This window comes from Cloeon dipterum, chromosome 2, assembly GCF_949628265.1.
Source record: "Cloeon dipterum chromosome 2, ieCloDipt1.1, whole genome shotgun sequence".
In the NCBI taxonomy this organism is placed as follows: Eukaryota; Metazoa; Arthropoda; class Insecta; order Ephemeroptera; family Baetidae; genus Cloeon; species Cloeon dipterum.
Genome location: NC_088787.1, coordinates 15,422,726 through 15,440,103, shown reverse-complemented (window position 1 = coordinate 15,440,103; position 17,378 = coordinate 15,422,726). Strand labels below are relative to the sequence as shown.

Sequence of the window (17,378 nt, the reverse complement as noted above, 5' to 3'; positions counted from 1 at the left end):
CGACACTTCTATTGATTTTTATATCTCTCCTCTGATGGCTTGAATGCTCAATAAAAGTTCACCAAAAGGGCCATATTCCCCCTTTTATGCTCCGAGTGGTAATCCTCGGTATTTTAGGGCCCATTCGCAATATCACGTGCGGCAAAATGTTTCCGCACTTTATACAAACAGGTAGAAAAATGAAAAATGCTTCTAGCCAGCATCTGAAACTGTTTGGTTTAATTTATAATTGAATGAAAAAAAATTGTGCAAATTTGCATGATAGAGTAGAGAGTTTATATTCAAAAAGCCTTGGTAATTTAAAGTATTTTGTTGTTGCCAATGTACTATATTATGAAAATCAATTTGCGCTTTTAAATTCTCTTGACTTGAATGAGTTATTGGGCATTGTTTGTTGAAAAGACCTTCGCCAAACAATGGTAGATGCAGTTTTCACTAATTAAATCGTGCTCTTTGAACAATGGCTGACGAGTTTGAATGGAATTCGATTATTATTTTCTTGCAGCTTACCACATCTACATTTAAATTGTTCGCAAGCTATTTTTTGCTCGTGCAAAATAATGCATTTCTACAGAATCTCAGTTCATTATATATACATATGCGCTAAATTGGTTTGAAAAGTGCTAACGCCTTTTGTGTTATATGACTGTAATAAAAATGCATTTTCTCTCGTGTCGTCGGTGCTTTTTCTTTTGCTCTGTGGGTGAGAAATGTCAAATATATCACACCATGTGGGTATGGCTGTTTAGGCGCTATAACTCCAAGAGTCGCTGTCAATTTTAACAGCTTGTTTTTTTTCTGTGTAAATTTCCAGAACGAAACACAAAAACGATTTCTCTAATTTACTTTCCGTGTTCCCACCCTCACAAGTCATAAGGCCAACGGTCTGTAGTCTATTCACGTTACAGACCACAAGTTCATAATTTCGATATTTTCGTTATAGTAGTTTTGGTTCTATCGTATAATGAAACACAGCTTCTATATAAGCTAATTAAAACCCTTACCATTTTAAAAAAGAGATGTTTGTAAAAAATTAATGAAGCATTAAGGCTGCTCAAGTAATCATCTTTGTGCTTAACACAAGATTCAAGTCCCATAGATTGTAATAAATTGAACGACAGTGAAGTCTTATCGCTGGAATTATACATAAACACTGATGCAAAAACTGTCTCTGAAGTGTGAAGGCTTTAAATTACCTTGCTTTTCATATAGAGATTTACGATAAACACTTGTCTTATATAGAACGCATCAAAACATTAATACAAGGCCCAAATTATCTTTTAAAAATTTAGCATTTATTCACAATACACTGCTCAAAAGATGCGTGCAAAATAGCTAATTAATCTTATCAAATAATTATATGAAACACAAAATAATCATTATATTTGTTTTTCACTTTCTATAAACGTCGAATGGTATAGGGAAAATTTTAACTTTGTTAGGTATACTAAAAAAATTTTATATAGATATTTCATGTAAATTGTGCAGAAAATAACGGTTCTTATATTTAAAAACTGATACTGCCTAAAAATCTATGCGTTTTAGGTCACATTATTTAACGAAATGTGCGGCGTATAGGCCAGTGTGGTTCGGTTTGGACTGTTGCGAATCGGGCACCCGAGTGTTACCTGCGCCGCGCATAGTTCAAGGTAATTGTTGAGATCATCAGATTTTGGTGACGGATAGTTCCCATTTTGATTTTTGAATTTTAAAACTGATTAGGTGCAAAATACTACATCAATTTACACCATGCGTTTCAAAATGACTTCTGCAATAAATGAGCTTGTCCATATATTTATCAAAATTAACAAAAATGGGTTAATGAATATTAATTTGAATCGATAAATTGTTTTCAACACTTACTTATATAAACCACATTGATGAAATTTGTATAAATAATTCTTCATCAAGCAAAACATTTCGAAAGGGAGCAGTTCATCGCAAGCCATGCAAAGTGCAACACAGCTTCTTGTATAGGAGTAGTTGACAAGATGTTAATCAGGCATGCAGAGTGTTATTTATGAAATCGTAAAAATAACAAGAAAATTGCAAATCATGATAATTGTCTTGGAAAACAAGTTCTGCAATAACAAAATAAAATCTCGTAAAAAGGCGTGCAGAGCGCGTATACACAAAGAAAATTAATTTCAGCCTTTTCTCGTGTTTTAAATCACTGGATTTTACATAAATTCAATCCATACTTCTTGCCGGGTGGTCTTTACGCCAGTGTTTATTAACCACCACTACCAAGAAGCCATTTTCTGCTCACATTTTTCATTTTTAATTCTGTGATAAATATGTATGCTCCTATGACTGTGATTTATAATTGGCTGCTGTCCAGTGTTATTTCTTATTCTTTGTTGTAATGTAAATCCTTGTGTCTCCTTTGAATTTAAATTTGTGCTTTCGCGTTGGTAGAGGACGTCCATATTTACGATGCTAAATGCCAAAGGTATTGAATTCACAACTCACAACTATTGAGTTTCAGTTCGTAAACATTCCGGCACTTAATAGGAGAGTCCTTTTCTGCAGGTTAAAAGCAAAAGCATGTTTATTTGTGCAGACATCCACAAATAAAAATCAGTGACCTGAGAGCAAAAATTATATGATTTTTGCACAGTCAATCTAACCATATATTGACGATAAAAAATCATTTATATATGTATGCTTATAAAATCATGGAGAGTTAATATAGAAAAAAATATAATATAAATATGAATGCTTTAATTTTTTTATTTACAAAAAGTGATATTTGAAAGAGGGCGGGATATAATATTTTTGGCAAGTGATGCATTTCTTCCATAATTTCTAACTGTTTGTATATATTGTGCTGATAAAAGCTTTTCATCAAGCTTACATTTTTTTATCTTGGTGCCAAGAGCATTGGGAGCACCTCTCCTGTATAAATAATGCCACGATGACTGCTTATAAATCAGAAGCACCAGCGACGAAAGGGATTCTCGTGTGGTTATCATTTGAATAATAGTAAATCATTATTTGTGGTCTAATGCATTTTATTGAGTCACGCAGACCAAAAAGGAATATCATCGCAGGCCTTGATGCCTTTCCGTTAAGTGCTTTCATAGCAGCCATTAAAATTATCTCAATCTCTAAATTCATTCCAGACACTTAAGATCGCAATTCAGAAGTGTTAAATTTATAGCGTATATTAAACAACACCTTCCTTAAGAATACCAGAATAATATATATTATATCTGAAAACATTATCAATTTTTTAAAATGCAAGAGCAAATATATTTCGAATATCTTCATATTTTTTGCTGAGAGTTATCTTATTTGATGGCCTATTGAAGTTGATCAAATTTATTAGTACTTTAAACATTAAAAATCCTGCAGATTAAAAAATCATGTTGCTAAACGCAGATTTTCCCCTCATATACAGCCCACAGCGTTATTAAAGTCGAAAACTCAAAACATTGCAGCATAGGACCATTCTTACGGCGCAACAACCATTTATTTTCTTCTCTAATAAAAAAATAAAAACTTAACTTATGATTTTGTTCCAACAGAACCTTTAAAAACCTTTACTTACTGCGCGATAATAATGCTCTTTGTGCGTAAACGAGGAACCGCCAACAGGGCAGTTGATTCTCAGCGGCTTTACGTGAAAAGTTTAACCTTGAACTTGGCTTTTTCAGAGCTTGGCCTTCGGTGATTATGATGGCTACAACATATCCAGGGCCCGAAGTAACAGCTGACTGAGTGGCATAAAATTCTCTCCTCTCAAACACCATGACATAATACTCAAATATACTCAAGGGTAAGTTGTAAGCTTTGAATATTTTATCATTGAGTGTGAAATCACAATTGCATACGGTCGGGAAATCCCAAAACTTAATTATAGTTTTACTTTTTTACTGTTAAGATTAATAATTAGGCATATTTTTAGTTATGGTGCTTAATTTTGACAAATAATTAAAAATGGAATAAATATAAAAAATTAAAATGTAGGCAATATTAAGCTCTAAAATAAAACTATTTATTTCAGTTTGCTTCAAATTTTAATTTGTAATTTTTTAACAATAAAAAGTTAAATCTAAATACTCGATTACAAAAGACATGCGTGAGATATATTGCTACAGTAAATTAGTATAATTACGATAATTACACTTGTTTAATAAAAAAAACGTAAAATAACCTAGTTTTTCACTTATTTGAACACTATACGTCTTTTTTTGGCAATTCTGCGTGAAAGAGGCACTCAGGTCATTCAAAACACTTAAAAACTGCGTGCTTGTAAAATTATAGACCATTCGGTGCTCCATAGCTGCCGTGATTTGGCCGCAATTATTAAGCAATTCGAGATTATGAAAACAAGCACTTCGCTCCGCTGCGAGATGCTTGCTCCCGGCTCTCTCAGCCATTACTCGCGGGATGCATTGCGCGCGTGTCCAAGATGGCGGCTGCTTGTGTGTGACGCGATCAGGGGCGGAGCGAGCCACGGAGATTTACTCGCCGAAACAGCGGCTACTTGTGCTGAAACAAAGGGTATTCTTCGCTATTACAATGGCTCATTAGTCAACCCAATCAATCAGCACCAATATAATTAGCGAGTGGTGCTAAATCCGCGGAATTCGGCGTCGGGCCTTTGAAGCTCCGCCATTCGCGGTCCCCACCAATGCTCTGCGTGCTTTCTATCATGCCTGTCAAAATACCTTTGTTTCTAATCGACCGGTGAGTTGAGTTGCTTTCTAATAAACTTTGGCGTGGGTAATGGTCCGTAGTGCAGTGCTAGATTGAGTACTTTTGCCCGAGCATGAGGTATTTTCGCCGGCTGAACCGAAAAAGTGCTGCTTGGAATGGCCCCCGGTAATGGCAGTCGTTGGTATGAAGGGGAGGCGCCTCGCGCTCGCTGCCGGCTTCTCTTTCTCTGATTCCGCCGCGTTTTTGCTCATGCAAATTCCTTACTTACGCAATTAGTCAAGTGCGCTATGCTAAGGGGAATTCCAGCCGGCAATTAGAGTAATGAAAAATCCAATTAAAACGACCATTTAGCGAAAAACGGCGATTGCGAGTCAAAACAATCTGCATATTTTTCTGCCTTTATGGAATGACAATTGCTTTTATGTCATATTTGGTTGAAATTTCTCAGAAATATTTCAATTTTTAAGTCTGGCTGTGCTATAATGGGATTAGGCCATTTCTTCACTCGCATAATTTAATTCAATGACTTCTTTACGTCCAGCCACATACAATATTAGACAGAGGATCTAACAAAACACTATTTTGAGGACTTAATTTAATAATATAAATAAATTTAAACCCTAACTAATTATAGGGTGCATTTAGGTTGGGACATTTTCCTCGAAAATAATTATTTGAATTTATTCTTGCATGAAGAAAAATTAATATATTATTTAAATTCACTAAATCAATATTGCAAGTATCAAATCTCACCATTATTTATTTCTCATATCGATTTCACAGGTTTATCCCTGGACCAAAGCGAAATAAAACTGATAGACACAGCTCTCCAAGGAAATCCTTTCTCTGATCTTTATTGGAAAACAAACGTTTCTGCACTTATGCAATAATAAATAGAACACCAGCTTTAAAAATAATGGCGTTGTCGAGAGGGTTTTGTTGGTGTGGTTTTGAATGAGGAGCAGTACTATATAACTATACTCTTACGTTTTATGGACACTTTAACAGTTGTGTAAAGCGATCGTAAAATTCTTTATGACCACCATTCATATTACAGGCATCGTTTGGTTTCGTATAGCAAGTGTACAAGCGAGAAAGAGAGGATGGAGCTGCGATTTTGGATGCACGCCTCGTCTTGGGTGCGATGATATTTCCAATTGATTGATTATATGCGCACAATAGCTACTCGTCCGCGCCATTATGAGGGTCGCATGCATTATTATTATTACGGGCAGGCGATAATCAAGTCATAAAATAATCAACTTTAGCGCCATAAACTTTAATTTTATAGCCCCATAAAATAATTTTTACGTCTTTTAAAATGTTTCTTTATGGTGCACGCATGTACGAGTATAGTTAGCTTTACGACTGTAAATATTTACATTGCGAACACGCCGGCGCTTATCATTTTTTATCGCAGATACACATGTAGGCACGCGTATCGGATTTCTATTTAAAAGATGGCTCTATCCGTTCCGCAAGAGATTTTTTACACAGCACATCATCATCATACGTGCTATTTCCTCGTTTTTGTATTAACACAAGCCAGCTTCATTTGTGTGCGCGTGCCTTTTTTCTCACACGCGCTGCAGGGTAGAGAGCACGTGAAAATGGGCTAATTTACACGTCCGCGCGGCTGGACTCATTTCCAGCTCTCGGCTACTGTAGGCAAAAATGGAACCTTTATTATTATGAACTGCCTGTATGCCATCATCGCACACGGACGGCGACACTTCCTTGCCCATTTGGCCCATTTACACGACCCGCAGCGTGCAATGCAAATTAAATTCATACCCTCATGCTATACCGCAATGGTCAAAAGGATAGCGTGTATATATCACAGATCTCTGCACTTCAATTTATTTCAAATAAATTATTTTTTCTAGATATATGAGATTAGGTTCTTAAATTATTTCAATCGTTTTTTTTTTACATTTACACACAAATTTATATCAAAAATTGACGAATAATTTAAAAATGAGACGAAATCCCAATTTTGTTAATCATTTTGACAAATATATATTATGGCACACCTCTTAATGGGAAGATTTCACAATTTCATGTTTTATTTATCAAGCTTAGAAAATATCTAATAGCTGTGAAATTTTATGTTCTGTGTATGGACAAAAATCAAAATATCCCGAATTATGGTTATGGTTAGAGATATATCCATTGGAATTAAAATTTAGCAACTTTACAATCATAATCCAAAATATTTACGGAGACTTGATATTTTATTCAACTCTAGTCTTCTTTTTACAGAAATATCTAATTAACCGTGCTGGAGAGGTGATTCTCAGGAAGCTATGTTCGTGATCTCTGCCGCGAAACAAAGTTGGCTCAGCCGCCCTGCGTTTCCTCCGGCGGCCATTCAGCTGTTTCGTGGTCAAGAGTCAGATAAAAGCGGCAGCGAGCGAGATCAGCTAGAACTCTTTTTATCAAGCTAATAAAATTTGCTGATGTATTTCTTTTTTGCGTGCCGCCCCGACATTTCACAAAGGAGTCACGAGTTTGCCATTCTTACCATTAGCACGTCATAAAACTCGTCACGCAGAAAATGCAACCTTTTGAACCGTTGTGCGCCCTTTGCTACATTGCACCGTGCAAATCATCTGACACATTTATAAAATAGAGTTAAGTATTTATGAGACATTGCACCTAATACGGTGTACAAAAACATGGGGAATTAATCATATTTCCAAGTGGTTTGCGTTTTGGAATCTAAAATTTATATAGACTGACAGTAAAATTTTAATAAAAACAGTTTTAAAAATGCCAATGAATGTTGTGTTAAATTAAAATTTTCACATCTGGTTCATACAAAAATATTCGCAAAACAAAATCTGGTTCATAATGCGCTCCTTTTTAGATAGTAGAAAATAAACCAATTTTTTCAATTAACATATAATTAAAATAGCAAAAAATAATATGAGATTGTTCAAAAATAAATATGTGAGTCAAAGCTTTGATGATTTTGGCTCGGGATTAAGTCTATTGTCGTCTGCCGTGTTTCAAAGAGCTGCTTCAGTGGCAACAAGCGAGACTGCAGAGTGTCAGTCGACAAAGACCGGATGATCATGCGGTCGCAACACCGCGAGGATCGCGCAGTCATTACGGCGCAAACGGGCCGCCCGAACCCCCAGCAAAAGGAATGGCGGCGGTCGTAGAGCCGGCTTTTATTACCTATAAAATTGTGAATGGCATGTTTAGCAAACTATATGACGTAGTAATAGTCATCTTGAGAGTGCTTAAGTCCTACTTAAATCTCGTGTCGCATTAAGCCGCGTGTACTTGAAATGCGTGTGAAATTTGGCCTCTACTGCGCTGATACGCTAATTGTTTCATTAAAGCTTTTTACGTATCGTCCTCTTGTTTTGTTTAAAAGTGATCTTTACTCTAATTTACTTTCCCTGTATGAAAATGGATTTGTTTTTGAGAATTCCAGAATTATTTTTATTAAAAGCAATGGGGGGCCAGATTTGCGCTAAGCGCAGGTTATATGGCGTCGGGTGGGTTACAACATTTTGAAACGCGATAGTAAAAATGTGTAAAAAAGCGAATTTTTCATAAAAATTAACATAAATTAATTATGCACCGATCAGATCAGATAAGAAACACTCGCGACACAAATATGTACAAATAACAAGAGAGCTCCAAAAAGCGTTATGCCCACATTTCGACGCCAACTTCTGACCGGCGAGAACTGATTCCAACGCGCATCTGGCCCCCGGTGATTAAAAGTTTTGTCTTTAAATTGCATAATTAACAATGAAGCAGCAAAAGAGCCTTTAAAAATCAAGGAAAAATGCGCTTCCAAGGGACATCGATTTTATTTTTAAAATCTTAGGTTCCAGAACAAAATAATATTATTTTATGCATTTAAAATTTTTCTTGTTCATCAGATTGCTACGATATTTTTTGATATCCTTACAGCCTGTACGTGGAATTTTAAAGGTACGCGCGAGAGAAATTCGTTAAGGTCATCGACGCATCGTAAATTATGGATACAGGTCCATGACACAAACCTGGGCATAGTATTATTAAATTTATAATTTAATTGAATTAATATGCTGTGACCTCTATACTCTATAATTTTTTCTTCAATACTCTTTTTTAATTTCCAATTTTAATCGCACCAGATGTTTGGTTTTTGTTGCAGCAATTAGAATATTGAAATTATGCGCTATAGTATACAAAGAGCTGTGTTGTAGATTTGCGATCATATAAGCTGAAACTTTTAATCCGTGACGCATCGGCATCATCAAGGCGGAAATTACTGCTTTTTAAGTGGCACTTTTCAACTCCTCGTGTTTATAGGAGCCTGCTTATGCTCCTTCCAAATGGCAATTGCACCTGCCATCTAATTTATCCAGTCGGCTAATTTACAATCCATTAATGTGAACTCGAGGTTGACCTTTTGCTTGCCTTTTGCGTGGATATCCACGCAGCAGCAGCAGCAGCAATTTCAATGATAATCTTCTTTTCTGGAGCAAAGAAACTTTCATGAGCGCTTAGACAATCATAAATTTTGGCCATGCTTAGAGATAAATCGTGAGATTGCCTTCACTTTATCCCCTCTCGACTGCAAGAAATTTTCATGCTGCTGTTCATTTTTAATTTTTTACAGACATGCATGAAGCCATTGCTACGCGCATACTATCCGTTTTAAGCTTCATCACGAATCGGAGAGAATAATATTTCCACTGCTCAAGAGGTGATTTAATCTTCTAGAGGGCATACAAATCTTAATAATGGGGGCATTTCTTAGTTGGAAAGAATTGTAAGAGAAGTGCGCGCATTTTTAACGCCTTACGTAAGCCTTACAATAAATCAGACGAGAAAGTAAGTGCTGGTTCAAGATTACCAAAAGAGTTGTATGGTTCGAGTTTTTGTGTGTCATTATAAGATCATATCAAATGCCCCGGTTCAAAATTCAAATGTGCTAAGCACAAGGATAATTTTATGCCCTTTGTCTCTTATAAGCAATTCATCCTTGTCTATAATATAATGAGCTGTTGGCCCGCATGCAAGGATTATAATCAATTAAAATTTTAATTGATAATTTTGGCTCGTCGAAACTTCAATTCTATCAAGCATTCAAAGGAATATAAATCTTTTATTTCCCTAACAGGCATGGAGATGTGCCAGCTCTTATACCAAGAATAAAACAAATGCAAACAAAAGTATAAATAAATATCGCAGCTCCCCCTTTGTCTAGTTTCATCTCGAATTCACTTTGCTCTCTCCACATGCTATAAATGGATTATGCACGACGTTCTCGCACCAAAATAATACGAAACAAAGGGCATCAGCAGGGAGTTTCCACATGTCTGAATGAGAGTGTACAGAAAGCTCGCGTAGGGAATAAATGGCGGTGGTCCTTGTCAAGCGGCCCATGATGGATGCTCACGGATGCTGCTGCTGCACGTGTTTGATGAATCCCCGAGCAACTCTCTCCCTTCATAAATTTGATTTATCCCATAGCCTTGAAGCCACTTGATAATCATGATGATGATCACACTCTCACAGGCCAATTGGGCCCAAATCAATGCCTCTTGTTTTTGAGCCGCGCATAGCTTCAGTCCGATCAAGCAGTATGAAAAACTAGAACCAGACGGCTTGAGAAAAGATAATTGGTCTCAATTTTGCCTAATTACCCGCAGAGCTCGACAGAATAGCCTTAATCACCGGCTTTCCGCACAAAACGTGCAGGCACTATATTATTACATATTTATGAATCCATCCACTCTGGCGAATCGGAACTTACAAAATTATTAAGAGTTTTAAGGGTTAAAAGTTATTTGCAGAAATCAGAAATATCAAAATAGCCAAAAATTGCCCATGCTGATGGTGCAAAAAATTCAGCAAGAATACAGCAACTAATATCAATAAAATGTTTTACTTTGTTATTATAGGATGGTCGGATGCGAGAGGGGATGTTCAACTCTATTACATCTTCTGTATGAAGAATAATCTTAAAGTATGCAACACCCTTTTTTGGGTTTTCATGAATTGCTTGATCTTTTGTTCACTCATCCTATTGTCTATTATATATGGAGATAGTATTTCAGTCCATGAGGATGACCCGCAGGCCAATAAATCATCCCTTTCTCGTGCTCGCATGTGCCTTATGAAAAAGCTTCATATTTTATTCTCCTCGCAAAATCCAGACACACCATTTTTTTAGGAGTAAACAATGCTTCATTGTGCTGCTGGAAGTCCCAAGGTCCCTTCATCCTTATACACCCTTTCTGTGTGGCATTTTTTAATATTACCGTCTTTTTTCTGAACGCAGAGAGACTCTCCACTATATATAAAGATTAAAATCTCTCTGTAACCGTGAAACCACAATTTAATATAGTTTTGATAATTTAAACTCTTAAAAACAAACAATAAAAGCGAAAAAAGAAAAATGGAATGACAAAATTTCTTTTGATGAAATATATGGACATAATTCGTCTTCAACTGGCGCCATTCAAGAGAGTATTTTTTATTGAAAACAACGTTATCAAACAATAATAGTTATATTTAAAAAAAATGTTCTAAAACAAATGCAAAAAGTTGGTTGAGAATCAATTCATTAAGTGTCGACATAATATGCGATTTTTCACTAACGGACCACATAATCATCTTCGAATAAATTTTGATTTATAATGTCATAAATTCAGTTTAAGGCCAAACATTAGAAAATAAGATCTCACACAAACTCTTTAAGCTGTGCGATTTGATGTTTTTAAAACTAAGTGACTCATATCACGAGTCATGATTTAATTTATTCAGTTTTTAAATAACCTAACTGAAATGACAAAGTGTGTCGTCTCCGGTCCGCTTCCTTTTCCGTTTGATTTACGTGAGTACTTAATTGAATTCCGCCCTTGAAGACATTTACCAAGTAACAACACCCTCAACATGCACAATCACTATGGCAATCCCAGCGTAATAATATTTATTCCCCCACGCTCGCAGTACTTGATGAAAATGAATAATTTATAAACAAAAACTGCCGTCGCAGCTCCCAACGACGGCGTTCCATGGTGAGCGCAAATCCATTTTATTTGAATAAAAGTGAGTGCCGCAGAATAAAAGAGGCCATTGCGCCAACCTTAAAGAGCCGCGTCGTTTTCATTTCTGTATCGCAGCCATATAGTGGCTCTGTTGGATCCAATAACACCCAAATCCAGCACAGCCTCCCTCTCCACGCTTTTACGTTGAGCTGGGGGAGACGCAGATACCTGCATTCCGGCTGCACTTGGAGAGTGAACAACCCCCGGTGCCTTTTCACAGCAGTCCGAATTCGACAATAGACGTCGGTTCGAGGGCGTTCTTCCATAGTCGGGCCGCAGTTTCCACGTTTCCAGTTTTATCTCGGCGGCGGAATCGAGCGTGTGCGTTTGTGTATGTGTGTGTGAGAGAAAACGGCAGCCTTCAATAAATCACGCACTTTTGCCTGGCTGAATTGAATACTGATGAGAGGCGATGATAGCACCGCAATAATAATGCCAGCACATATTTCCATACTTTCTGCTTGCGCGCAGACAAACTTCTTCCTCAACGCCGCGGGTTTCGAATTCGCCAAGCCAAAGTGAGTTACGGGTTGAATGCGGCATTACTCCGAGTGAATATTGGATTTCTCTCTCGTCTGACTGGAGGGGAGATTTTGTTTATTTTTGGATTCAGACCTTTACTTGCGTCGACAGCGGGGTGCGTTTTCTCAAGAGGGCGGAAGTGGCGTGCCATTCGGGTCATGTGACCAGAATTTAATTCGTCGTGGCTCAAGCACATTTGGATAGCAGGACTAACTTTGACCTTTCCTCGTCGTCTGTCTGGGATTCTTAGCTTCATGGAGTGTGGCGAATTTGATTTCGTATACCCATAATTTAAAAGACATAATCCTGACATTTCCAAAGAAAATTTTCCAAGGCCCTTCATAAAACTGCATTTATTTTTTATTTATAAGGCATACAATTTCTGAGGTTAATAGTGTTTAAATTTCCAAAAATTCCAGGTATTTTTACAAAAATACATATTAAATTTACCTATTAATGCAATTGAGATTTCGATTTTTAATTGTTTTCCATGACTGATTATAAACGTTCACTATAACAGTGAACTTCTCAAAATACGCACAATATATTATGTTTCAGTTAAAAATTGTTCCGATATTAATAATAATTATTGAAATCAGTTTGGGATTCCACACCTAAAATGTAATGCGAAATTAATTGCACACAATAATTCTGAACATGTTTTTGTTTACGAAAAAGGAAGCAGTACGTTTTCCAGTGTTTGCAAAATCTTGTTTTGTGTACAAGGATAGAGAGCTCAGCGTTGTTGATAATGAAATTGGAGTGGGTTGTGCGCGAAAACATGGCCATATTGCATCGAGACAAGCGGCAGGGAAATGCCTTTTTGTACTTCTCGCCCCCATAGAAGAGGCAAGTTTGCAATGTAGCAAAATGTCTTTTCTCGCCTCATAGGAAGAAGACATTGGAGCTAAGCAAACACTCCCTCGACGCCAGCAGGTCTCAGCAAGGGAGGCCAAACGAGGATGAGAATAATAATAAGAGCGCAGAGACACAGCGCCAGAAACTGTGTGCCGACGAGCGAGCTCTCTTTATTCTTCTCTCAGCAGCGCACATACAATTGTATTTTCTGCCGCTACTCCAATAATTCTTTTTTATCTTCATAATATTCTGGGAAGGATTTTCTACTGCTGTCGCTGACTCTGCCTCGGCGGCTCTAATGCATTGATTCATAATGCAGCAGCGGCGCCATTTACATATATTTTCTTATATTGTAACAGCTGTATTTGATTTAAATAAAAAATGTTGCAGCCCACTGCTGCCGCCGCTGGAAAGCTGGCTGCCGCGCAGCAGATATTAAATTTTCATTAGCGCGCAGTGCCTTTAATATTTCACCCTCGGAAATAAATCATGGAACGCGCCCCGTAAATATTTCAAGATTGCCCGCCGCCACCACTGCTGCATTTTCCACCGCGATCTTGATCTGCCATGGGACGAGATTTATACTAATCCCGCTTTTTCCCTCTGGGGAAAATTCGAGCGAACGTGCTTACCACCATTTAGAATGGAAACTTTGAAAACTGAACATATGCGCCCAGCCTTTCCGATCTCAATTTGAAGCATAAAATATTGTTCCAGATAACATTTATGAACAAAAGTGATTTAAAATTTGATAATAGCTGGTATAGCCAATTTGTATGGATTTAATTTGATTTAAAAAGAAAACTCTTGCTTATATTGAAATATTGCCAGTAATAATAATATATATTATATACTTTTTTCCTGCATTTTTTTAGCTCCATGTATGGTATTTCTCATCATCATTGGTGCACAGCTAATGCAAGTATTAGCTAAGTAACAATTTTTCGATTGGGAAATACTTTTTTTATTGTAACAGAAAAGGATGCCATTTTTATTTTTAAGGAATTCAAACGCACTGCGCACATTATCTAACAAAAGTACAGCAAGTTCCATTTTTAATTATACACTATTATGAAACTCGACATATAAATTGATTCACTGTTAAAAACAGCTTTCGAAATCAAGTCACGTTGAAAAGCACTGCCTTGGGGCACAAAATATAAAATCATGTTAGTAGCTCTCACGTACACACGCTTTTATAAAAACGATTTTCGCAAATTGGGAGCCTTTTAATTGATTAGAAAAGCGGTCCAGCCCGGCCACTCGAGTACAAAAGCTCCGCCTTCGTTTCGCAGTAATTGGCTCTAGATTTTAATGCAAAATACATGCCTACGAAATTTATTTATTGCCTCTTTTGTGTTGCGCGCTTGAAAAATAAATAAGTCTGAAGGAGCTCGCCAGCGAGCTCTCTCGATCAAAGGCTGGTTCGAAAATATATCACGTGTGCCATGCAGCTAAAAGGCCTCTTACGCTGGCCAAATAAATAAAGTGTCCTCCACACCCTGCGCTTGAAACAGACACAGAGGTGCGTGTGTACCTAAATACAAATTAACTATAGCACACTACCACTCCACTGATATTTCTAGGTCTTAATTCTTCGCTCCCCCTCCGTTCCTACCCCGCACAAGATATAATATTTCACCAGGGCCGGCGCTACATTTTTATTTATCTACGCAAGAAAGCCCTATGCGCAGTAAATCAGGTGCGCATAACAACCCCATTCCTTCATTCTATATGAAAGTACCATGGATCCAGATCCAGAGCATAGACGCTATTTTTTCGATTACGGTTTAGTTATTAAAATTTGTAGTTTTTCTTTTAAGTTTTCTAGTTTTAAAATTTTCAATATTAATTTACCCGTTGAAAGGCTTTTTTTAATCAAAAAGTTGTTTAGCTATGTATAAAAATATCATGTATGCTACCTTTGTGAAACCTGGTTTTTATATTAAAGATTACTCGGCACATATTAATTTATTTATTAAAAACTCATTAACAGTCAAAATACATTAATGTAGTGATATAGTCTAAATTACAAAACACGTTCAATGAAAAAAGGTTACCCAAGAGAATAACGCCAAAGTGAGCACATGCTAGCAAAAGTAAAGACATCACAAAATCAGACTTGCTGTCACATACGCCTTGAAGAGGGAGCGAAACTGTGCCGCCGAGCATTTTTTCAGTGCGGGTGGCGTGTAGTAAAATTTGAATGTCTACTAAAAAGGGCCTAACAGGAAAGTTAAATAATCTTATAAAACAGAAAATTAATAGCAGGTACCAAGAAACTGAATTGAAACTCAATACATTTAGCAGAATTTCCAGATTACTTCTAGCGCTCTCTAGCGGCGGTTTCTTAAGTAAGTCTCCCACAGCGAAATCGCATATCTCCGTTATGCAACCTGCTTTGCAGACCGACAGGAAAAATTGCATAACTTGAAAAAAATTAAAATTATCGATCCCCTTGGCATCGAATGGAAACTACCACCCGATGATTAATTCAATTTGTTTATTCCGGAGCGTGCCTCATATCATCAGTCCACAATTTAATAAAAACATTACCCAGCTGATGATGTTCCAACTTGATAATTTAATGATATATGAACAATCTAATTATAATATTGATCAGAATCAGCGCAGCAGCACTCTGGCCGATGAAGAAATCATCAGCGGCCGGCCGGGGCAATAAATGCGAATCGCTGAATGGGCAGTGGGATGGCGCATCGAATATCGTACACTTTATTCATAATGCATGATAATGGGCGTTCAGAGTGCGAGAGCGCGTATGCCCGGCCAAGTGCGGGCTTAACACATGTAATTATTATCCTAGTCATTATGATTGTTTGATTGCGAGAATTATGAGGCGTGAATCAGCCTTAATGCGCGCGAATGTGCTGAATTTATGTGATGGGAGAATGGCCATTAATGTGTATCACAGGCGTGGCTGCGAATCAAATCGCCTGTAAGTTATGCACACGGCACGGCAGCGCGCGGCACCACCAGCGCAAATGATAATTAAGCCTGGGCTTTGGAGATTTGCACACGCCGATTGTAATTCCCTAATTAATCTGACCCGTGCGCTGGGGGCGCCTCAGTAAATGTGTGCGCTCACGCAAAACCCAAAGATCAATATACTGTAATTGTATTTCAAAAATATATAAACAAAATTATCTATCATAATTTTTATTACATTTTTTCACACATTAAGAAGTTTTATAGCGCAGAGAAAATGAACTTTTGTTGTAAAATCGTTTCATAACAGTTAACAAAAATTGTGACTGCCAAGGACCAAGGAAAGCGATAGTTGTTTTTAAGTTTTGTTAGTCATATTATAATTTTCTGTATTCAATGTAATGAATATTGCGAAAAAAAGCACTCAATAATATGTAAATTAATTCTTATTAGCCACAACATTTTTATTTTTATGCTTCTACCGATTTTGATTATAATCATTCAACGCATTCCACGATTGTTTCAGCCTTTCCTAGTAGATATATGTTATGAATAAATACAGCGAATATTTCAATCCGCGAATCTTTGTCGGCATCGTCTAGCATAATATAATGGCCATTTTGCAATCCAACTAAGAGGTGGTGCGTTGTCGTGTGTGTTTAGCGTGTTCGAGGCATTTTCCTACTCTTTTCTCAGAGCGCAAAAATGCTGCTCCGTGGCAGCGTCTGCGAGCTGAGCTGCTAGCGTGCATTATTTACGAGGCTGGTGCAAATCTCTCTCCGCCTGTGTTTGTGATTCGTTTTTTCTCCAGGAAAGAAATCTGCTGCTCGTTTTATTTAATATTAAACAGAGAAATAAATCGTGTAGCTGGATGCTTTAATGGCGATACAAGTGGACTGTTCCAGGATCTTATTTCAAGTCCGCCCTTGTGTTCGGCCAACCAAATAACTCAGCAACAAACACAAGACTCGGCTCGGCCATAATGCAACTCCCATGTCACCTGGTCCATTGTTAGTCGCAGCCTCACGGGGCCGGCCACTCACACTCACGCAGGCAGCTAGCTGGCTGTTTATTTATCGTTATTTATTTAATCGCCGCCGAACAAAGGAAAAAATTGCTTAATTAATGCCGCGTGTTTCGCGCGAAACAGCAAAAGCTAACACTTCCCAAGCCGAGGATAAATTTTAATGGCTGTAGCCGCACGGTCGGGGATGCGATATGTGAATTTGCCTCGATTTGCTTGCTTTGCGTATACATATACATGTCAAGTGGGAATCGCGGGAGTGAAATCATTAATCGACAGGCTCTCGGCGGGCGGGCTCG

At 37.4% G+C, this 17,378-nt stretch overlaps 2 long non-coding RNA genes across 2 annotated transcripts in view; one reads left to right on the top strand and one right to left on the bottom strand.

Moving 5' to 3' along the window:
- The window catches only part of LOC135937059 (uncharacterized), a 96,260-nt gene that overhangs the window by 42,184 nt on the left and 36,698 nt on the right, over window positions 1-17,378 (top strand). Inside the window, exon 2 of the long non-coding RNA XR_010574438.1 lies at window positions 3,660-3,781. This is a non-coding gene — a long non-coding RNA (uncharacterized LOC135937059). The remainder of the gene's footprint in view (window positions 1-3,659; window positions 3,782-17,378) is intronic.
- LOC135937056 (uncharacterized) overlaps window positions 3,985-17,378 on the bottom strand; it is a 201,504-nt gene continuing 188,110 nt past the window's right edge. Inside the window, exon 7 of the long non-coding RNA XR_010574429.1 lies at window positions 3,985-4,497. This is a non-coding gene — a long non-coding RNA (uncharacterized LOC135937056). The remainder of the gene's footprint in view (window positions 4,498-17,378) is intronic.